Source organism: Octodon degus, unplaced genomic scaffold (assembly GCF_000260255.1).
Source record: "Octodon degus isolate 3935 unplaced genomic scaffold, OctDeg1.0 scaffold00183, whole genome shotgun sequence".
Classification (NCBI taxonomy): Eukaryota; Metazoa; Chordata; class Mammalia; order Rodentia; family Octodontidae; genus Octodon; species Octodon degus.
In genome coordinates this window covers 4,598,633-4,623,447 of record NW_004524759.1, presented here as the reverse complement: position 1 = coordinate 4,623,447, position 24,815 = coordinate 4,598,633, and the positions used below count along the sequence as shown (strand labels likewise).

Sequence of the window (24,815 nt, the reverse complement as noted above, 5' to 3'; positions counted from 1 at the left end):
AAGAAAGAAAGATATTGTGGAGTGTATTGATGAATGGATAAATGTCAGTATGTAAGTTGTTCCTAAGCAATAGGATATAGTGTCAGGTACAAAACTTTATGATCACTGTGCCAAGTTCAAACACTTAAGAGAGCTTACAATCCCACTAAAAGGAAATTAAATAGAACACACACGCGTGCAGTTACGTGGGAATTAAATGAAACATTACATGGTAAGCGCTGCGTGTTCCCAGCACACAGAACTGTTCCCAGAAAAGGGCATCTGTTGTTTCAGGCACTTTACTATGAACATATGTGCCAGTATTGTAAAGGTGAGAAGGCAGACCGTGGAAGAAACAGAAAGAGCTATCAAGTTGTCTTTATAAACATAATATGGGCTTACCAATATTTCTAGTGAATTATAATTGCAACCAGCATCCACAAATACTTGCAAACTATTTAACTTTCTAAAGATCTATGTGAATTTTCTTATTTATACAGACAAAAAATAACAGTCTAAACTAACAGAATTAATCCATAGTAGATTTGGGACTTCAGTCCTCAATAAAATCTTTAGGCATTGTGCTCTGTTAGAGAGTTAGTTGCAAGGGCTGAGTATGAGAATGAGACTATATTTCTGATTATATTTACAGGATACAAGAGCTTTCTCATATATGGTATATTGAGCTTTACAAAAATCCTAGAGAGCAGATCAGCTAAAAGTCTTTCCCCCCATTTAACAAATCAGAAAGCTGAAGCTGCTGAAAAAGAAAGTTCCCTCAAATTCACACAATTAGTAACAGTGCAGGTGGAGCTCATTAAGTGCTACAGAACGTGAGATAGCTGTTTTGTGTCCTCCTCTTGGGCTTCATAGAATTAACAGCTACCCTAAGCTGACTTCATGCCGCTTGGATTTCCTACTTGTTGCTCTATTATACATTATGATCTGTTCTAGGACACAGCTGTCCAGTGGAAGTTAAAGCCATGTTGGAAATGTTCCTTATCCCGACCAACAGAGTGGTCATTAGCTACATGTAGCTCTTTCATCCTTCACTGTAACTACTGTAAGCAACAAACCAAACTTATTTTATTTCGAAGATATAAATTTACATATTCACATCTTGACAATGCTATCATATATTCGCCAGTGCCTCTAAAAAGACTTAAGCAATAAAACAAAGCCAGTAGCTATTTCAAAACCAGCGTTCATGTTCATTTAGTTATCACATAGAAAGGCATGAAGTCAGAAAGTCTACCATTAGGTTTATAAAAAGTTAGATTCATTTTCTTTAACATTGTCTACATAGAATTTTAGTATTTATTATATTTTGCTCTAATTTTTAAAATTATAAAATGATTATGTACATTTATGCAGTACATGGTGGTGATTTGCTGTATGTATACGTTATAGAATAATAAATTAAGGTAATTAACATATCCTGTACCTTGCATACTTATGGTTTTGGCATACTTTTAAAATTTTAAAACATGAAATACATTATTATTAACTATACTAACCAGGCTTTGGGGAAAATCTGTAAATATATTTCACCTATCCAACTGAAATTTTGAACCCTTTGACTAACATCTCTCTATCCCTCTACTGCACCCCAAGTTTATTTAACTGCTATTCTATTTTCTGCTTTTATGATTTTGGCATTTTTGTCTTCTAAATTTACTGAGATCATTCTAAGAGACAAAGTTAGATTCTTTTAACAGGCTTCATAATATTCCATATATGTGTATTGTACATATATGTGTATTTGGTATGTGTACTTGTGTGGGCATATGTTTCATGTGTGCATTGTTAAAGCCTTTCATCCATTCATGTACCCTTAGGTAGTTGACTTATGCCATATCTTGGCATCACAAAAATGTTGTGATGAGTGGGAATTGCAGTTACCTCTTGAGCATACTGATTTCAATTCTTTCAAATATATATTCAGAAGAGACACTGACAAATCATGTAGTACTAATATTAGTGTTTAAATAATTTCCATAATATTTTCTGTAATGTATATTCCATATTATTGTTATTTATATCCCCACCAACAACACACCTTATGTTCACATCCTTCCAAGAGTTTTTATATTGTTTCTAATAGCAAGTCTAAATAGCATGAAGTGATATGTCTTTATGGTTCTCAGTTACATTTCCCTGACAGTGATGTCATACATGTTTTCTCTTAAGTGATATGAAAATACATTGCAGAATTATAGTAATCATAACAATGTGGAGCTTGAATAAAAACAGATGCATAGATCAGTGAAAACACCATAATATTTATCTGGGTAATTATTTATTTGTTCTCAGAAGCAAAAACAACCAAAGCAAATAAGATGGCACCAGACTAAAAAGTTTATATAAAGCAAAGGGAAAATTAACAAAGTGACATGCACCCCTTCACAACTGGACCTAAATACTTCTTATACAACTCTTTATTTCCAAATAAACTCATAAAAAATAATGTTTTGCTTAACATAATACAGCTGCATATAACTGAAAATAATAAAACTTTCACCAAAGTCTCAGTAGTTCAAACATTCTTCAAAAGTCAAAATCTCTGCTGAGACTCAAGGTAAACTGCTGGCTATGAACCTTTGTAAAACTCAAAAACAAAATCTGGAGGCATAAGGCTGCACTTTATACCTGTGAGTATGGCAGCCTGTGGGCTGCATGAACACAGATTCGTGTTGCCCCACTGTTATCTCACTAAATTATATAGAAGAACGTCCCATCCCACCCTCTGAGTGGCATCCTTGTTGTTAATAGCAGTGCCCCCATTGCTGACACCTGAGCACCGGTGCCTGTGCCCTCTGCTCTGGCCCCTTCCAACTAATCTCAATTCTTCTGATATCCAAGAGCCAAATGAAGACCAGAAAAAAAGAAAAAAAAAACCTCTGGTGTCAAAATTTTAGGCTTCTGTTTGTTGGTTGGTTGGTTGGTTGGTTGGTTGGTTGGTTGGTTGGTTTTTACTTTAAAGGAAAGAAAAATAATAAACACAGTGGTATAAAATTTCAAAACAAGATTGTATGAAAGTAACAACAGTATCAAAGTAGTTAGTTGCTTCTATTACAAGATAAAGCCATGAAAACTTGATCAAACTACCGTGTGTGTGTGTGTGTGTGTGTGTGTGTGTGTGTGTGCTTATTTTCCCTTTTCCCTTCCCTTTCTCCTTTCCCCCACTGTTCCTTTTGAGTAGTTTCCACATATTTCATAATATCTATTTCATCTTTGGGGTCTTATGTCCTCTTTCAGCTTTTTATACAAGGGAGACAATACAATGTTTACACATGCAAGATTGATTTGCTGTAGTTATGACTCTTGACTCAAGTTTCATATATTTTCTTCTAAATGTCTCAAGTGTATCCTTCTTTATAGTGGAGTAGTAATCCATCATATAAAAATACCATATAATTTTTATTCATTCCTTAGATGATGGCCATTTGGGTCATTTCCAAGATTTATCTATGACAAATTATGCTACTATAAATATGGTTGCACATATATCACTACGATATAACATTTCTAATTCTTCTGGGAACACATAAGAAAGGGGAATAGCTAGATCCAATGAGATCTTTAATCCTACTTTTTTGAGGAATTACTGCACTGATTTCTACAGTGGTTGTACCAGTTTACACTTCCACTGAGAGTGAACAAATACTCCTCTTTCCCCACAGTCACTCCAGAATTTGTAGTTGGTTGACTTTTTCATGATAGCCATTCTTACTGGGGTGAGATGGACTCTCAGCATTGTTCTAATTTGCATCTTTCCAATGACCAATGCTGTTAAACATTTTTTAATATATTTAATTGCTATTTGTATTTCTTCGTCTGAGAAGTTCCTATGTGTCCAAGGTGCCTCTTGGGGATTGAGTTTTTTAATTTGGGGGAATCTGATTTTTTGACTTCTGTATGTTCTTTATCTATTATTATAAATAAAGCCTTTTATTATATTTTATTATATTATACATATTATATATCACATATAATATATAATATATCTTATATTATATACAGTATATTACATAATATAATATATAGTATTATCTGTAACAATATAATAATATATGTTATATTATTATTATAGATAAAGCCTATTATTATAGATAAAGCCTCATATAAGCCCTTTATCTGAGGAAAACTTAGCTCCAATTTCTTCCCACACTGTGGGTTGTCCTTTCACTTTGCTGAGGATTTCTTTAGATGTGCAAAAGTTTCTTTAAAAGATTAGATCCTAGTTGTTGATCCTTTAAAGTGTTTCCGTGAAATATCGATTTTGTTCATGAAGCATCTGCATATCCCTATGTCTTCAACTTTTCTACCTACTTTAGTCTAGTATATTTAGTTTTTTTTGTTTTAATATTTAAATCTTTGATCCATTTTTTTCTTTAGTTTAGTACATCATGACAGACTTGAGTCTAGTTTTAGTCTTTGACATGTAGAAAAGTCAGTTTTTCCAGCACCATTTATTAAAGAGGCTTCTTTCTTCCAGTGAACACCTTTGGTCCCTGTGTCGATTACTCTTCTCTCGTTGCTGGGACAAATAACCGACACACAAAATGAAGGAAGGAAAGGTTTATTCAGCTCACAATCGGTGGAGGTTTCAGTCTATACTCAGCTGGCTCCAAAGCAGAGCAGCTCATGGCAGAGAGCAACCTTTAATGGTGGAGGCAAAGAGTAGGAAGCCAGGAAAAAGTAGCCGCCACAGTGGGGACAGAGAGCAATAGTCCCATAAATTGCATTCAGACTACATGCCCTAGGCTGGATGTGGTATTCACATGCATAACCCTAGCAGCATTCACACCCATAATCCAAGTAGATCATAAGTTAATTATAAACTCCAGATGTCCACCTGGTGACTGCACGAGGCTTTTCGGGGACAACTAGACACAAAGAATAACCATCCCTTTATCAAAGATAAGATGGCTGACTGTGTTTACAGTTGCATCTTCAACTTCTAATCTTTTTTTATTTTAGGAAAGGGTCTACAGGGTGTTCAAGGTCTCACTACTAGATCAGACTGTTAGTGATCCACTGGTTTACAGCCTCCCAAGTGCTGGGATTACAGGCACGTGCCACCATGCCCAGTTTCAATTGCCATTTCAGTTTGCTCCCAGGGGCAGCGCTGGCAAGGCAGACCTGGGAATTGAACCCCTAGCCCCTGCACCTGCTTGCAGGCACTTTAATCTGCTGAACTATTTGGCCAGCCCAAATAGTTCTAATCTTTTCCACTGACCCTCAATTCTATCTTTTTGCCAGAACCATGTAAATTTTATCACAGCTTGGCAGTATAATTTCAAGTAAGGGATTGTAAAGCCTCCTACCCTGCCTTTGTTGCCCAGGATTGGCTTTACTATTCTAGGTCTCCTTGGTTCCAGATAAATTTTAGGAATGTTTTCTCTAGTTCCGGTGGTATGTTAATGGCATTTGTATTGAGTTTGCATTAAATCTCTATCAAAATTTGGAGAGTGTGGCCATTTTCCCTGTGTTGATTCTTTCTAACCATGATTCAGCAGCTATCTTTCCATTTTCTAATACCCTCTTCAAACTCCGTTTTCGGGGTACTATAATTTCAATACCTAAATTCTTTAATTCCTTTGTTAAATCCCTTCTTTTTCTTTTCCTTTCTTCTTTTCTTTTTTCTTTTTTTTTTTTTTTTGAAGTTGTTATCAAAGATTTTTTCCCCTAATTTCTACTTCCAAGAGTTTGCTATTTGTGTACAAGAATGTTATACATTTTTGAGTATTGACTTTGTATCCAGCCATGGAACTGAATTTGATTATTAACTGTAAGAGTCTTTTCATGGTGTTTCTGGATTCTTCTATGTAGAATATTCTATCATTTGTGAATAGTTTAACTTTATCCTTTCCTATCTTTATTTCTTTAATTTCTCTCTCTTGTCCCATTGCTCTGGATAAAGTTTCCAGAACAATGTTGAATATAAGTGGTGATTGTGGACATCCTTGCCTTGTTCCTGATTTTTTTTACATAATTTTATTGAGAAATGAATAGCAATGAGACAGTTTCAAACCAAATTAGTAGGACAGTTTCAATAATTAACACATTGCATACATTCTTCCTAGTGGTTAATTGCTGTACAAGATGTGGACATGATATCCTATTTACAAACACTATTAGAACAAATCCCTCTATTCATTAAGAGAATGTAACTATATATCTATCCTAACCACTTTGATAAACAGATACCAAATGGACATTCATCTGTATCCCCTTCTTTTGTTAAGTTCCATCATTTAAATATTATAGGTGTGTAAACTCAGCAAAATATTCTAAAAGAGTTCAGCGGTCCATAATAGTGTTGGGTCTTCCGCTTCACTGGCAGTGTCAGAAATTGTTGACCTGAGTCCCCTACAGCTCAACATAGCAACATGGCTTTACTTCTTATATTTTGTTTTGTTCCTGATTTCAAAGTAAAAGATTTCAGGGTTTTTTTTTTTTCATTTAATGTGATGTTGTGAGCTGATTTGTCATAGATAACTTTTATCAGATTGAGGTAAAAATCATCTACTGAAATTTTCTGTTGGATTTTTGTCATGATTGAGTGTTGAACTTCATCAAAACATTTTCTGCATCTATTCTGATGATCATGTGACTTTTGTCTTTGTTTTTATGGTGTATTATATTTACTAATTTGCATATGTTGAATAACCCTGTATTCCTGGAAAAATCCCACATGGTTAGGGTATATAATCTTCTTGATGATTTCTTGAATTCTATTTGTTAGTATCTTATTGAGGATTTTTGCATCTATGTTCATTAGAGAGATTGGCCTGTAGTTCTCTTTTTTGTTTGGCCCTTACTGTGGTTTTGGTATCAAAGTGATACTTGTTTGTAGGAATGAGCTAGAAATATTACTTCCCTTTGATTTTTATCAAAGAGTTTGAAGAGTATTGGTTCTAAATCTTCTCTAAATTTCTTATAGAACTCAGCTGTATGAACCCATCCATACCTGAGCTTTTCTTTGTTGCTAAGTTTTTAATTACATTTTAATCTTCTTAACTGATAGTGAGTTATCAAGAATCTTTATATCTTCTTGATTCACCTTTGATAATTCATACATATCTATGAATCTGTCCATTTCTCCTGTTTTTTCCATGATATGAGAGTAAAGATTTTTGAAGTTGGTATTGATGATCGTCTGAATTCCCACAGTATCTATAGTAATCTCACCCTTAGCAATGCATAAATTTGTCTTTTCTTTACTTTTTTGATAAGCTTGCTAAGGGTTTATCAGTTTTATTTATTCTTTCAAAGAACCAACTCTTCAATATATTAATCCTTTGTATTATTTTCTTAGTCTCCATTGTGCTAATTTTTCCTCTGATTTTGAAGGCTGAAAGCAGGAGAATCACTATGAGTCTGATCTGTGTGGTGAGACCTTGTAGATCTTGTACTAACTACATTAAAAAAAGTTTAAAAAAGGAAAATAAAAGAAAGGAAAAGGAGACCAGGAGAAAAAAAATGGGGGAGGTATGAAATATAAAAGTAACTACAGAATGAAAAACAAAACAAGATGACATAGAATTAGATAGGAAAAGGATAGTCAATCAGACAAACAATGGAGAATGAAAGTATTAAAATACCTCTGGTGTTTACAGTTCTGTAATGGTGTCCATATTTCATCCCCAAAATGTGCTAGTTATGGAGCTGCTCTTAGCCTCTGGATATAGGAGCTGGGACTGGTCTCCTGCTGGTGAAGTTCTCCAGAATCCAACAGCTTGCTCCTTGCTGCTGCTTCAGACACTGCCATGTTCCTGGTCTCACTAATTCCTCCTCACTCCAAAGGTGCATGTGCACCCACGTGCCTGAGCCCAGGTCAATCCACCCATCAAACGCATGTATCCTTATGCTCCTCTCGAAAGGCTCTCTATCTCAGAGCTAACAGAAGAAGAGCAGAGTGCAGACTCACACTTGTCTTGCAGGCCCTGATGTCTCAGTGATAACAGAGGCTCCTGCTTATATTTATTGGTTATCTTTGCTTTTTATTTCTCACTTAATGAAAAGAAGGTTTTGATCAATGTAGAAAAATCAAATGATAACATTATTCTTCTTGGACAGAAGTTAGCAGTTAGTCACAGGTTAATAAAATATTCTTTGAAAAAAATAAGTTAATAGCTGAAAGTTCATGCAGTTATTTTTATGCCCTCAAAAGTAAGCAGGTTGATACCCCCAACATTTATCTGCTTTCATTTAATCCTGCATCATAATGATGTGCTTGTATCAATTGTCTTGCATAGTCTTTTAGCTTCTGACCCTGACAGCAGGAGATGCATTAGTGGCTGTTTACTCTGGAGGATGATAGACTGTCAGGACTGATGCCTGAATTTTCTCTAACTACTACTTTAAAAAACATCATTTATTTTAAAAGGAGCCAACTAATCATGGTTTGGCCATAAAACAGAGCAAATCCAAATAATTTATAGAGTAGTAAAAACCTAAGCAAACAAGCTCCAAGAACACACCTGGCTATTTTTATGTGATAAAAATTATCTCGATAAAGTTGTGGTAAATAAACTGTTCTGTAGTGATGAAGACAAGGAATTGTAAATTGATGCAGTACGTCCTAGGCTATCCTTATCCTGATGCCTTATAGGCCAGTTTTACAATGTGGAAATTGCCAATCTATGAGATTAGCACCCAGGAATGGGGATGGGTCTTGGTTTGTTTGCTTTATGGTGTTAAACTTGCCCATTGTACTACAGCCTCTCTACCATTCTAGGAAAAGGACTCTACACTCTTCATACACTGGCTAATACATAGTGATAGCTTGGAGTGTCTTGGTCTTTTCCAACCTGAGGCATTGACCTCCCCGGCCTCATGATGCATTACTAAATTTGTCCATTTTTCATATCACTCTTTCACCATGCCTCTCATACAGGCATTTTGGGGTCTTGTCCAGGTCCCCTGTACCATGGATCATTTCTTACTTCATTCACTTTTAAGCATGATTACAAAGTCTAATAGATTTCCTTCAAATGTTCAATGCATCCTTAATTCCTAGTGTTTATAGTGAGAGAGTACACACAAGAACTTTGGTCCACATAATATGCTATCTGATTTGTAGCCTTCTTAACACTGCAATATTCAACTTAGACAATGATGGTATAACCAGGGATTAGAGGATTTAACATCTTTGAAATTACTTTCTCAAGTAAGTGGAGGAATCTGGTTTAGAATTCAGTAGAACACTAATGTCAAAGAAATAAGTAATCTACTGCTTTTCTATTTTTATACATTTAACATGTATTATAGTTAATCTGAGAAAAAGGAAAAAAGGTTAAAAAGATTTTTTCCTTTCTCTCAGAGAAGCTTAATCCTTTTACTTCTGTTGTCCATATGAGTAATGGCATATCTTACCTCCTTTGATTGTCCAAGGATCTATCTGTGATTGCATTCACAGAACACCATTAGGATTCACATTAATAACTAAAATGGGCTTTTTCCCTTCTGAATGGAATGGTTTATCTGGAAACACATCTGCCCTTCCTCTTTTGTGTACTTTCTTCTTTATTCATGAAATTTCATCAACTCAGTAGGTTTTTGTTTGTTTGTTTGTTTGTTTGTTTGGTTGGTTGGTTGGTTGTTTTTTTCGGAACCAGGGATTGAACTCAGGCCCTTGCACTTGCCAAGGAAGTGCTTATTCTACTGAGCTATCTCACCGACCCCTCAGTACAGTTTTGAGGACAAGATTTTTGCTAGAATTTGTTGCTGATGAATTCACTTCTGTCATTCATGACATACCACTTAAAAAACATTAAATTTTTTTTATAATTCAAACCCACTTAAAATTAATTTCAGTGCTTACTAGAATAGACTAAAAATAAAGGAGGAAGAAGTAAGTAGAATTAAATTAAATTATATTCAGCCAGGAATGGTGAGGCATCCCTGTAATCCCAGTACCCAGGAAGCTGAGGCAAAAAAATCACTTTTAGTTCAAGGCTAGCCTGAGTACATAGTTCAAGACCAGCCTAACCTACCTGGTGAGACATTGTTTCAAGAAAATAAACCATCCCTATCCTTTTAAGGTCAGTGAAGACTCAGGACATAGGAGAATGTGTACTGTTACATCTGTAACTCAGTTGTGTCCCAAATTTTCTGATCAAGGAGATTATTGTACCACAGAAGAAAGTGATCGATGATGTAGAGTGCGCCTAAGGAGAGTCATATGGGGAGAAAACAGTCTCTCTGGCTTTCAGAGAGAGCAAACTGGTCAAGCAATGGCTGTGACTCATCCATGTCAGACACTAACAAAGGATTGACAAACTGCGGTACAGAGTTTCAGGATAAATCCTGAGGGTATTTGACGGACCTTATCAGATACAGAAGTTACATTTCTTTTTATATGTCTTACTTTATCATGGAATTAACCATCCAGCAGAAAAGTATAAAAACAAAGTACAAAAAGTAAAGCCATATTAATATGCTGATCTGTAAAAGGCTCAAGTCAACAACTTCTGACATTGCCAGTCTTATGGAAAGCCCACTACTATTATGCACTACTGGACTATATAGGAATATTTTGCTGAATTCACACACCTACAATATTTAAATGACAATGGAATACCCTTCTCTGACAAAACTAAACAAAAAAGGGGATACAAGTGAAAGACCATTTGGTATCTGTATATTTAAAATAGGATAGATATACAGCTCCATTCTCTTAATTCAATGAATAGAGAGATTTGTTCTAATACTGTCTGTGTACAGTATATCATGTATGCATCTTGTACAATGAATAACCACTAAGACATGAAGATACAATGTATTAGTTCTTGAAACTGTGCTAGTAATCGGTTTTGAAACTGTCTCATTGCTATTAGTTTCTCAATAAAATTATTTTTAAAAAAACAAAATAAGCTTCGTGGAGTTTCTAGCAAAAGTGAGGCATTCTGTCACCAGTGATTCTTGAATCTATTATATAATACTAAGCAAGAGATGTGCTGTGCTGAGTGCTATATACTCAGCAGCTGGTGTATTGCTGGACGGATGAATGGGGATTTAGAAGCTAGCCAAATCCTCATTTCATACATAAGAAAGTATGCAGTTGTATAATACAGCTTGACTTATTCAAGCTCAACATTATTAAAAGAAGAAAACTCTGAAATTTAGTCCTAAATTCCAACCTGGTCTTCTGCCCTTACTCTCAACACGTACAAAAGAAAGATTTTTAGCTAAATTTTTATGAAAAAAGTAAAATATCCAGTTCTATCTTTTATTCTAAGGATAATAATGAGGTCTACTTACTGATGAATGGATTCTTGAAAGTACTCCATATTTCACTAATTATTTCATTAAGTAGACTATTTCTTAGACCTGATACAGTCAAAATAGTAAATAGAAATCTCCATAGTATATATATTTTTCTGACTTTATCAAATGTCTGGAGATAAAACAAAGTTCTAGTCAGTATAAAGTTTATGCCTTGTATGTATTTCTCACCATACTGCAATGTCAAGCAGCAACACTCAAGCAACATTCAGGGTTTGGAAGAAGATTTATTTTACATCAACAAGTACTAACCAGGATCATTCCCAAAATATCAGGCCTTGAGCTCTGGTGGTCTTCAGTTTATATGAGATAAGCAAGCAGAAAACACTGATGTAGAATAGAGTGTCAATTGCAGATTGGTTTATACAATGCATCACAGTGACCAGTTATGCATCATAGGGATGGCCATTTCTAAGAGACAAGAGCATCATGGACTGGAACAGGGGCTACTACCTGGGCAATTAACAAACTAAAGTATACTAGTGGGTGGAGGCATTTTCTGCTGCATTCACATTCTTTTCGTTTCCCCAGCATATATTTGCTGGGCACATTACATGTGATCTTCTGAGACATGACCAACAAGGAGAAGTAATATTAGAGTTGTCAGCAATCCCAGGATGAGCCCTAGCCAAGGTATTGATTGTCTTGTTATGGAGTTTTTTCCTAAGTTGCTTTAAAGAAGAAATGCAATTTATATCTGTTTTGTAATATTGCCCTGACATGATAGTGAGGAAGTTAATCTGATCTAGGTGAGTGTCTAATGTACCTTGGATGCTCATGAAATCTTGGTTAAGTGTTTGATTAATCATTCTGTTTTCTTGGGGCAACCATCCACAGATTTTAAGGCAAAAACCACAGCTAGAAGAAGGTAGGGAAACAAGGACTTGGGTAAAGCAGAATCCACGTCAGTGAACAAAAACCACAGCAAACAGGGGGCAGAGAAACAAGTACTTTGGTAAGCAGCCAGAAAAGACACAAAAATCAACAGGAAGTGCTGGCCAAATAGCTCAGCAGACAAAATTGCCTGGTTAGATGCAGGGACAGTGGTTCAATCCCCAGCATGGTGTGCCTGCCTCTCCCCTGAGACATGACGAGAGGGCTACTGAGACTGGGTGTGGTGACATGCACCTGTTATCCCAGCTCTTGTAAGGCTGAAAACAAGAGAATCACTATGACTCCAATCTTTGTAGTAAGACCCTGTTGTCCTTGTATTAAAATATAATAATAAAAAAAAATCAAGGGGAATAGGTTGTGGGAAAATCCTGTGACGAATGGCCTTGAGATTCAACTATGTGTGGACAGACCAGCATGCATTGTGCCTTCAGAGTGAGACTCAGAGGAGCTGTCCAGGTAAAGCTTTCAGTGGATTTAACACTGGATTTCTGAAACTTGTAGAGGTAGCTAATATATACCTGTATTTTATATGTATACATGAATAGAGTTATAGTTGGTCTTTTAGCTGGTTACAAGCTGTTTCGATAGGGTTATATTTTATTTCTAGGGAAAGTATTTATATATCTTTAAATGGGTGGAGTAAAAATATAGCATGAGGGCCAGCGAGATAGTTCAGCAGACTAGGCACCTGCTTAGGCAGGCTCAAGGACCAGGGTTCCATCCCCAATACCCCATGTCACACAGGCCCCACCCCTGAGTGCACTGAGATGGTGACTGAGTCTCTGGGCATGGTGGTGCATGCCTGTAATCCCAGCACTAGGGAGGCTGAGACAGGAGGATCACTAGGAGTCTGATCTACACAGTGAGAATATATATATATATATATATATATATATATAGCATGAGTTAAGCTCCAGGGACATATATTTAGAAGCCTGAGCTGGCTTCAGCATTATGGTTGTCAATGCAATGCTTTGAACTTGCAGAACATACAGCAGTAGGGGCAGGTCTGAGGTCAGAGGTTGTTGCTTCAGTCTTACTTACTTTTCCTTTTGCTGCTGAGACAAAACACTCAATGCCCAAAATTAAGAAAGGAAAGATTTATTTAGCTCACAGTTTGTGGAGGTTTCAGTCCGTACTCAGCTGGCTCCAAGGCAGAGCGGTACATGGCAGAGGGGCAACAGTCCAAGCTGGCAGAAGACAGCAAAAGCAGAAAGAGTGCAAGAGGAGGAAGAAAGCATCATTTTTTCCCTTATGTTGTATATTGGCTATCTGCCCACATCCACACCATCTCTGTATCCTTCTTTTCCACAAGCTGAGGATGTTTGCAAAGTAAGGACTCTATCCCTCTGCTAAATCACTTATTTTAACTTTTAAACCTCTCAAGGTGACACAATGCACAATGGTGCTACAGCAGTAAGGGCATATCCTTTTCACCTCAGGATAAATTTGAAATTGTGGAGCTAAACAAGACAGAGACTGACTGACTTCTTGTGCAGAGGTACTTCCAGGCTGCAAGTTTGTGACTCATGGAAGGGGTGAGAGGCAAGAGTCCCAGTTGCCCTGATGATAGCGTTTTGACAGAGAAAACTTTTGAAGACAGACAGCTCTATTTCATTGTCTAGCAGGAATGTCACAGTTTGCCCCTAACTTTTGTAATGACCACAGGCTCTCAAGAGCCCAATTTGAAACAGCTCAGTCTGTCGTATTGATTCAGGCCCAACAGGGGATACCTCATTTGTTAGGGCTGACAGTCCTACTTTTCCTCAATCAAAATATGGAACACAGAATTGCTGACAGTCATCTCAGGTGGACACCATCTGTTGTGTGGCTGAATCCAGGCAATGGCTGTCTCAAAACAGTTCAATTGGCTGGAAGTAGATGAGTCCTGAGCAGGGAGACATGGTATAGGTGTTGGTAGCAACTGCAGCAGCCGACAAGCATGCCAAGGTGGAATTCTCCAGGTAAATAAGCTTCTTTTTCCTTTCCATTCTTTTCTTTTCATTTGCTTTCTTTTCTTTTTGAGGTGCATGGAGCAGTTTGATTTCATCCCTAATGCTATAAAATCCCTTTTTCCTGCAGTCAAAGACTGGATTTTTACCTAGTTAATTCCCATTTCTGTCTTCCTGCTTTTGTGCTGTGTACCCTTGAACCATGGTCCAACAGGTGAGTGCCCCTCAGGGAGAAAGAGATATAATTCAGATGCCCTCTTGGCCACACCCTTGATGGGGACTTAGGTACAACTTAGCTAAGGAGAGTGGCAGGCCTCTGTTATGCTACATGTCAATAACCATGAAGCTACAGGTAAGGACCCAATCCACCACTGTGTACATTACTTCCCAGTCTTGATGCACAGATGTAGTAGCTTATTGCTTACGCTTTCTGTTCTACTAAACCACACATTCATTGAACAAGCACTCAGAGGTTAAAATATTCCAACCCCTTCCCTCAATGGCGGTTCATCTTGACTAATGAGAATTGATCAGACTCCCCTTCTGCTCAAGCTGAGCAGGACTGACAGACAAACTGGGTGTCCCATGGTGTCTTACCAGAATCAGACATGCAGGCAGAGAGATAAGCAGACTGCATCCTCCTGCCTTTGGGGTCTCATGAAAGCCATTCTAAAAGGGAGCCAAGAATCCTCCTCCAGACCTCTAATGGAACTCAATAAATGTCAAGGATGTGCATTCCTTTTGAAACTTGAAGAAGTCCTTGCTCCATCTGCAAGGATCACAACCAGTGACAAAAGAGATCGGCATGGTCAGCCTTCCCAGATGACACATAATGTGCAGCAGCAAACAGAAACACCAAAATGACACCCAGGATTTGGAAGCAGGTTTATTTTGCATTGAGAGGCACTTATCAAGATCATTTTCAAAATATCAGGTCCTAAACTATGGTGGTCTAGGGCTTATATGAGATAAAAAAGCTGGAAATACAGAGGTAGAATGTCTTGTCAATTGGGAAATGATTTATACAATGTGCATCATAGTGACCAGCTGTTTCTAAGAGACAGAAGCAATGAGAACTGGAACAACTATTACCCAGGTGACTAACAAATTGAAGTGTATTTTTCAGGGGAGAAGAGTGGCACATTTTCTGCTACAATAAATTTATTTGACTTGAAATTATACTGCAAAACTCCTGTAATAAGATCAGCATGAAAAAGAGACCTGAGGATCAATGGAACAGACTAGAAAATGCAGGAACAACTACCAGCACACTCAGCCAGTTTATCTTTGACAAATCAGACAAACATGTTCACTGGAATAAAGATACCCTCTTTAATTTATGGGAATGGAAACACTGGCTTTCCACATGCTAGAGGCTAATGTTAGACTCACATCACCATCCACTAAACTGTAGTCAAATGGGTCAAGGATGTAAGTATTAAAACAGAAATACTAAAGCTTCTGGAAGAAAAAGGAGGCAGAAATCTTAAAGTCATAAGCAAAAACTAAACCGCACAGGAAATATTTCAAAGAATTAACAAATGAGATATCATCTTTTTAAAGTTTCTGCACATCAAAAAAAATCACCAGGCTGGAGAGGTAGTTCAGTGGAAATAAGTGCTTGCTTGGCAAGTGCAAGGTCCTGAGTTCAATTCCTAGAACCACCAAAAAAGAAGAAGGAGAAGGAAGAAAGAAAGAAAGAAAGAAAGAAAGAAAGAAAGAAAGAAAGAAAGAAAGAAAGAAAGAAAACAAATGAATGAAAGAAAGAAAGAAGGAAGAAAGGAAGAAAGGAAAGAAAGAAACAAAGAAAGGAGGAAAAAAAAATATATATATACAAAATAGCTTGGATAATTACACTGCCAATTTCTGCTGGTCTGTTGAAAGGAGTAATTAATGCTCAAATTTTTCTTTTTGTCTCCCTTTTAATTTTTATAACTGTTTTTGATTAATTTTGCATGCTTATATCTGATAATCTGAACAATGGATTGAAAGACAACAATACGCAATGTAACAACCATTATTGAATTCCTATTACTTTGTTTAGTAAAATTCTGTATCATTTCTAATGGCTTTTTTACTATTGTTCTCTTTAAAAATAAAAAGAAAATACTTAAAGTAGCAAAACTTGAAAAAATTCATCTCTTAATATTGAACTGTACTGAAAACAATAATGAAACAAACCCCACAACTAGTTTCCTTCATAGCAGAGAAAATCACTTCAGCATGTTGCAGGTCTATACTTTAGTAGCATCAAAAATAAACTGCCTCACCAAGTAAACTGGTAGGTCCATTAAAAGAATGACAAAGTGCCCAAGAGGATACAGTTCAATTTAAGTATTCCAAATGTCTAGGGTATTTCTTGATAGCCTAGCAAATATTTCCACACATCTTCAGCTTGTAACACTAGCTGTAAATCTTTTGTGTAAACCTAGAAATCCTGTCCACAGGACCTAAGCAGTCTGTGAAGAGCAGGTTGTTTGCCTTCAGGTCCTCTTCGTGGGCAGTTAGAAAACAGGGGACATGTGACAAGGTTGTCTCTGCTGGAGTAGTTGATAAAAAGGCTGGTAAAATGTACCCAAGGTCAGCTAGCAAGCCATCATATCTATACCAGGCTCTCCTTGACGGACCTAGGCTACGATCAATGCAAGGCTCAGTTATCTTTCCTGACACCCGCCCCTCCCCCAGCAGGATTTGAGCCATAGGCAAGACAACTGGCAAGGAAAGTGTAACAGCAAATATACTTATTTGTTAGAGCCACTGTAATACGTGCTCGCCAACTGGGTGAATTAAGCAACAGAAATGTAGTTTCCTGCAGATCTAAAGCCCAAGATTCGGGTGTCAGTGGGCTGAGTTCTAAAGCCGCCCTCTGTGGCTTTGGGCTTTGGTCCTGTGGCATCTTCACAAGTTCTTCCCTTGTGTTTGTGCTCATCTTGATCTCTTAGGAGCCCCAGAAACAGAGGAGTCCAGCTGTATGACTTCACTGTAGCTTCAGTTTTACCTCTTCTGAGGCTCTGTCTCCAAATCCAGTCACAATCTGGCCAGGATTTTAATGTACAGATGGGGATGAGCAGGTGGAAAGTGATTCAACTCAGCCATTGGCAGAGAGATTATTTAAAATATTTATAAATCAATTGCAGTGGTCCCAGTCATCTCATGGAGTTGGCTTGCTTCCAAGCACCCAGAAGGAACTCTGCTCTGTCAGGAAGGCAACACCTGAAGCACTGCTGATAAAGGACTGTGCAGAAGTCCTCCGCCTCAGTCTGACAGCCCCGACCATCGCTGAGGTCAAAGTCAGAAAGCCTATTTTACTGCTTCTTGCACTTGGACATCCTCCCCTCCCCCGCCAGCGTCTCTCATCTTCAATTACAGAGTCCTTTTCTCTCCCATTTCTTTCTTAGGGAAAATAGTTCCTGCCCACACACACTCTCTCCTCCCCCTCTTTGCAGTCTTTGTAAGAGGCATAAATCACAGTCTCTTCTGTGAGACCAGGGCATCTTTCTCCCCCTTCATGCTCTAGAAATGGCCCTTATCCTACCATTTTGCAGCCCAATTCTCGATCATCTGCTATTTTTGTGATTACTATTATTCATCTAAAATAGATTGTAACTAACTTTATGTGTGTCTTGCTCTTGATTTTCGTGTGTCCTGGAAGAAAAATGTAAATTTTACTGAGGATTTGGCAGATTATTTCTAAAGGAAAATTTTCTTCTCTCGGTATAAAATTCCTTTGCCATCCACTTCCATCTACCCCCAGGAGGAGAGGGGGTCTTCCTCTGGTCCTTCTCCCCTTCTCCCTTTCCTCTGACTACTCTGCCATGATCCATTTCTCTCCTTCAGACAGACCATTCACCCACACTTTTTTTTTAACCTACACTTTTTAGCACAAATTTAGTGCTCTTCTTACAATTAAAACTACAGCACATTCCTGTACTTCAATAATTCAGAACTTGGAATTCTCACCAATGAATATATTCATCACCCTTCTCAGAAAACCCACTATTCTTAATAGCTCTCATTTTAATCTTCTTCAAGTTAGAAGATCATAAATATAAAAGTATATTTCTCTGTTTACCAGCTGTCCCAATACCTTATTTACATAATTGCAATTATTTGCTGTATATCTTTCAGTGTTTTTCTACTATTTCTATTTCTTATTTCAGTAAAGAATACAGAGAGATTTTGCTCTACAACTTTGCCTAGATATTAGATTTTTGAAATGCTGTAACTCATAGTCATCTGTGTGATTTACTCAGTGTATTGCTGTTTATGGCTATGTCAAATTATTCCTGTGCTTCCCAAACCTGCCTTTAATCTGTTTTTACTTCAAAATCTTTAGAATTTGTGGGATAACACATCACGATTAGTTTTTACTTTCTGATTCTCAGGCATTATCCTCAGATTATGTTTGCCCCATTATGTCATCATTCTCCAACGGGAAGTGGCAGCATTATACAAAGCTCTGAAATAGAAATTTTTAAAGTCTTGCAAGCCCAGATGAAGAAAATAATTTCCTCTGAAACCCAAGGGAACTCACATATCTTTGCACAATGAAGCTGCAGAGGATAAAACCATCCTAGAATAACTGAAAACAACAGAGAGCAGCAGTTGCTTTTCTAAGGGGAATTGAAACTTGAATATTAATTAGAATAAATAAAAGATCCTTCAAATACTATGTGCTGTACTGCAAGTAAAGGGCAGAAGATGAAATATGAAATAACTTATTTTACATACAAAGCATCTCACCAGAAATTGAAAACTCATAGCAGTGTTGATCGACGTGTAAGCTTCTGTTAATCCACTGTTGACAAAATGTATTTTTACTTTAAAACAATGTATCATAGAGAACCGGAAGGCACCTCTTCACCTACTTGATTACAAATGCAATGTTCTCCCAATGTCAGCTAATCATAGGATTTCTACAAGGAATTTCTTAGATTACTGCACTATCAAACCAGGGATCTCATCTCAGAAGGATGCTGTGCAAAGATCTCTACACCCAGTGCTGAGGAAACATGGAGACCAACTTACATATAGGTAATGGTCACCTACAATACAGTGTCTCACAACACTGCTCTCCTCTTCCTGAGAGAGTTCCTAGCATCCCAGAAACTTTAAGCAAATGACTCTACAATGAAAGATTTTACACCCTAATTCCTCATGAGTCACAATGTAAGACAGGAAGCACAATCAGAGGCATTTTGCTACAACAGTGCCACTAAACTTTAAAACAGATGAGACTCCATAGATTTCAATCACAGGGTAAAAGAAAGTTATCCATGAAATAAGCAAACGAAAATATCTTCTAGCACATGAAACAGTTGCTCCCCTTGAAAGGAAAGCACAGTCTGTGTTTGTGTGATTTAACAGCACAGATCAGATTCCAGTTCCTCTGAAATGTGTAACTTTGCACACATTTTTTATTCAATTAAAGGACCAGGCTATAACATTTGAGTGGAAAAAAATCTATAGTTCTGTTTACATACATTTTAAGCATAAGGAGAAAGTATTAATATATTCATTTTCAATCATTTTCCAAGGGAGTTATACATGTCCTCCAATGTGAGGAACATGGATCCAGAAAATTACCTACTACAGCACTCCCATTTTTCTTGCATTTGGATTAGATGCAATGGCACCTTGTTTGCAAATCCATGACACTGCCATAAAGCAACACTGCTGCTGTCCCTGAACAAGTCCCAGGATGAGATTTGAAATCATTTCACAATGACACTGGGTTTCCGCTGGCCACACCTTGCTACCTCAGCTCACTAGTGGGCTTCTCATTGTGCTCCACCACTGCCTTCTGGTTCCTATCTTTCAGCACCTTCGTGTACAGGTTGCCCATGTTCCTTGAATACTCCTTCTCAAGATATAATGACTATTCTGCCTTTAATGACAACAGGAACTCCTAATTTTTAAATGGAAATATCCTTTTAATGGAAACATCTTAAAATATGTTTTATCACTTTTGTTTGGTCATATCATTTATGTTGTGCAGTGACTCAGAAGCCTGTGTTAATTTTTTTCTTGTAAGTTAGAATGGCTCAACGCTCAGCACAGTAGTTTTGTGTAACACCATTTACTTAATTTCCAACATTACTGATCTACATGAATCTATAGCACTTAGTTTTCCCTTCTACAACCCCTTATTTTCCTGATATTATGTAGCTAGAGCTTGAATGTAATGTTTTAAAATATATTTCTGAGTTGTCAAAACAGAGAATATTGCTCTTTCTCTGAAAATATTAATGATCTAAAAGTGTTGAAATGTAGACAGGTTACTTTGTCTTTGTCTCAAGTGAGCGTCACAAGTCATTATGAATTAATGTCATAAATGCAAACAGTAAAGACACCAGGAATTTACTCCTTGCCTTTTAAAACATTTATCATATTGTTCATTATTTAACTCATATTTTATTAAGGAAGTTTCACTTACCTGATTTTCTGGTGAAGCTGAGACAAATATCAAGAACAGAACATTTGTTCTTTTTCTTCCCCTGATAATCTTCATGATAATTCTTTCCTGGAGGAAAGCTTCATGACAATTATCTGTCATCTATTATTTTATGGAAATAGACTGTAGGGAAAAGCAGGGAGGCCATTGTGACTATTCAACGTCTTCATTTTTAAGTTGCAATTAAACATGGTTCTGATGCCACCTCCAAGCCCCTCTGCCTTTCACACACAAACCAGGCTAACAGAAAGTATGGCCAGAGATAAACTGTTCTTCAAATTGTCAGTAGTTGCATACCTTCATCACAAAGTTCAACAACAGTACTTAGGTTTTTGGGATTCAGTTTTCATTTTACACTTCCCTTCTCCCATACCACCATTATGCCCCTCTTTATCTTCACAGTGTACATTCCTAATCATTTTGGGCATGGATTAATAAGTTCAAATAGACCTATAAAGTAATAATACCATGGAAATAAAGTCAAAGTGAATGTTTTTTCATGTCCTGAGTGTCTTAGAACTTACCATGTACAATTTCATGTAATCCTCACAATCCCTGGTGAAGAATGTTCTTACCTCTTCCTTATTAATAAGATCATTCATATTCAGAAAGTTTAATTTTCCCAGAGATGCATAGCTGATTATTAACAGGACCTAGATTTAAATCAAATCTTTTGACTATAATGTTCTTGAGGTTGGGGTACACTATAGTGCAACTGAGACCTCCAGGCTTGCCTTGTAATGGCTTTGCAGAAGGAGATTCCTTCCTGACACCATAGAAAAGCCTTTCAAGTGGAGGATAATATAGTTGCCATATTTTTTTTCAAAAGTCACTCTAGCTGCCTTTTGGCAGTAGACAACAAATAGTATCTCTTAAATTATGTGAAGAGAAAGAAATCATGAGAGTATTTTATCTTAATTTAAAACTCCTGTTGAGAAGTGAAGCAATATATCAAATCACAAAACAATATACAAAACCCCTAATGTCCAATGAGAAAAACATATATAACACCTTGGGAAACAGATTTCAGTAACAAATGAATTTATTCACTTGAATAACCAGAAGTTTATTGTCTTTAAAAAAGCTTTCTTCACCTTTTTCTCCAGAATCCTTCACCTCTATTTTTGATGTCCCTGTTCCAAGAGAAATGCTTGCATTAGATAGCCATTTATTGTGATTGAAACTGGGCACCTCTCACAGATGCCCAGATCAAATGTGGTGGTGCATATACCGCACAGCAGAGTACCCTGCCATAGCAGGTCCTTGGTAATTGATGGTTTTCCTTCTGCTTCAAGAGATAACTATGTGTGTTACTGTTGCTATCTGAGGTGTATAGTTATTAGTTATTCTCTTTGATAAATAGTCTTATAAAACTGAATACATGGTATCCCTTTCTGAATTATTATAGTAACAAGCTCTTTCCTTTCAGCATTGTTAATACAGAAGAAAGCACAAGCTTCTAGAACATGTATTTTGAATTATATTTACTATGGAGTGTAAATAGGTTACATTGACCCAATATCATTGTGTGTGTGTGTGTGTGTGTGTGTGTGTGTGTGTGTGTGTGTAGGGTCTCACTACACAGCTCAGACTCATAGTGATCCTCCTCTTTTCACCCTATCTGGTACTGGGATTACAGGTGTGTGCCACCATGCCCAGACTCCATCACTGGCTCAGCACGCCTAGAGGTGGGACCAGTGCAGCACGGGGTACAAGAGATGGAACCCTGGCCCCTGCGCTTGCCTAAGCAAGTGTTTAGTCCACTGAGCTACCTCTCTGGCCCTCATAATGCACTTTATACAAAAGGAAGTTTGCATGTGGAGTACTAGTGAAATAGAATGCAGTGAATAATACATAAAAGTCTATCTTGCTTTATTAGTAGCATATAAAAAGTCAAAATACATGCACAAAACAATCAATCCAACAGAATAATGAAGTTTATGCTGTAATGCCCACAGAGCAGTTCCTTATTATATGCTTCATATTTTTGGTCTCTTTAAAAGTAGCCTAGTCTCTCAGTATATAGCTTCATTTACATAGAAAAACATATGGCATGGGGTAGAATACATTGCTTTCTGATGTAATTCTTCCCACACCAATTTACCTCATGGTGTTTTCACATACCTCATTAATTTGTTTATTCCACAAACATTCCTAGGCATACAGATATCATTAAAAATCCTGAAGACATAAGATCAAATTACCATAGCTTCCCACAATATTATCCGCAGTTCAACATGCATGCATCCTCTACCTTCTTCCCTTCTGTTAGACCACCATGAAAAATGCCTAAATCTGTAGATTCCTTTCACAGGAAAACAATATTAGAAAGCATGAGTCTCTAGTTTTACTTTAGCATCCACAAGTTAATATTGATAGTGTCATAGCTTGTGGCTAGTTGTCCCCTACAAGCCTCATGCAGTGATGGGGTGGAAGGCTTCTAGAGTTTGTGATTAATTAATGATCTAATGCTGGGATTATGGGTGTGAATGTTACATCTGCCCTAGAGCTGGTAGCCAAAATGCAATATAAAGGAGGTGGGGGGGCTTGCTCTCTGCCACTGCTCCTCCCATTTTGCTCTTGCTGTCCTGCTGTTTTCTGCCACTACAAACTGCTGCCCTCTTCTGTGTGTCACTCTGTCTTGAAGCCAGTTGATTATGGACTGAAACCTCCCTAAATTGTGAGCTGAATAAGGCTTTCATTCCTTAATTTTTAGGGTCAAGTATTTTATCACAGATACAAGGGAAAAGGAACAGACAAATGGCCTTCAAATGCTTTTCAAAATAGCAACTTATGGAAAATTATCTTTGATTTTCCACCTCTTTGCCCAACCAAACTTTCACTTAATATCCCTCTATCATAACCAACCAAAATAACTAAGAGTTTTATGCACTCTTTCTCTATTTCTATATTATAATTTTCAATGATATTCCAATATACTCAAAAAATAAATCTTGAAAGCCACGCTCAAAACTTTACAGAACCATGCTACACCTCACTCTGTCAACCTCATTCTGTGAAACATTTTGTCCCCCACACACTATGTCCCAGTGATGCACGCGTCACGCTGCTGCTTCATCCCACTAGCTTTTTGCCACTCCTGAGCCTCCAGTCAATTGATCCCACTTGTCTCAGGGCCTGCAAGGATGTGGCTGTCATTGTTTACCTGGGATATTCTCCAGGTTTCAGCTGAAATACAGCTTCCTCAAAGAGATCATCCACTGTACACTACAATCTAGATTCATCTTTTTATCCTAGAGGTTAGCATATTTTCATAAATGCTTATGGACTTATTGTTTCATTACTGCCACTTTACTCCACTGTAAAGTTAAAATAAATTTCCTTAATTCACCACTGTGTTTTAAAATCTGAAATCTTCCTTTTTTTTTAATTTTATTGAGGAACAAATAGCAATGAAACACTTTCAAAACTGATTTGTAGGACAGTTTCAGTAATTGATACGTTGCATATTGTTGTCTTCATACTCATTATTCATAGTACAAGAAGAAGGGATGATATCTTGTCCAATTACTATCAGTACAAATCTTTCTTCTCATTGAATTAAGAGAAAGTAGCTGTATAGTTATCCTATTTTGTATATGCAAATACAAAATGATCTTCATTTATATCCCCTTGTTTCGTTCAGTTTTGTCAGAGATGGGTATTCCATTGCCATTCAAATATTGTGGGTGTGTGAATTCAGCAAAATAATCCAATATAGTCCTGTATTCCATAATGGTAGTGGGTTATTCATAGGACTGGCAATGTCAGAAGTTGTTGACTTGATCCCCAACAGTTCAGCATGTAAATATAGATTTACTTTTCATACTTCATTATTAAACTTTTCTGTTAGATGGTTAAGAACAAGATAAAGCAAGAACTATATAACATGAAATGTAATTTTTGTATTTGACAAGGCCAGTCAAATACAGTCAGGATTTAGCCTGAAACCCTATGCCGCAGTTTGTAGCTCCTTTGTCAGTGTCAGCTTTGTGCATGAGTCACAGACATAACATAACCAATTTGTTCTCTGTGAAAGCCTGAGAGAATGTTTTCTCTCCATTTGACTCTCCATAGGCACACTCTACATCATCAATCACTTTCCTCTGTGGCCCTATAATCTCCTTGATCAGAAAATTTGGGATGTCACTGAGATACAGGATGTTACAGTACAGGTTCTACTATGCCCTGGGTCCTCACTGACCTTGAATGGATAGGGCTAAAATGTTGGCTGTCCTTGT

The 24,815-nt window shown here is 37.1% G+C and overlaps 1 protein-coding gene across 1 annotated transcript in view; it reads left to right on the top strand.

The window, feature by feature from the left end:
* Tacr3 (tachykinin receptor 3) overlaps positions 1–24,815 on the top strand; it is a 109,544-nt gene that overhangs the window by 65,679 nt on the left and 19,050 nt on the right. The gene's annotated exons all lie outside the window — the stretch shown is intronic.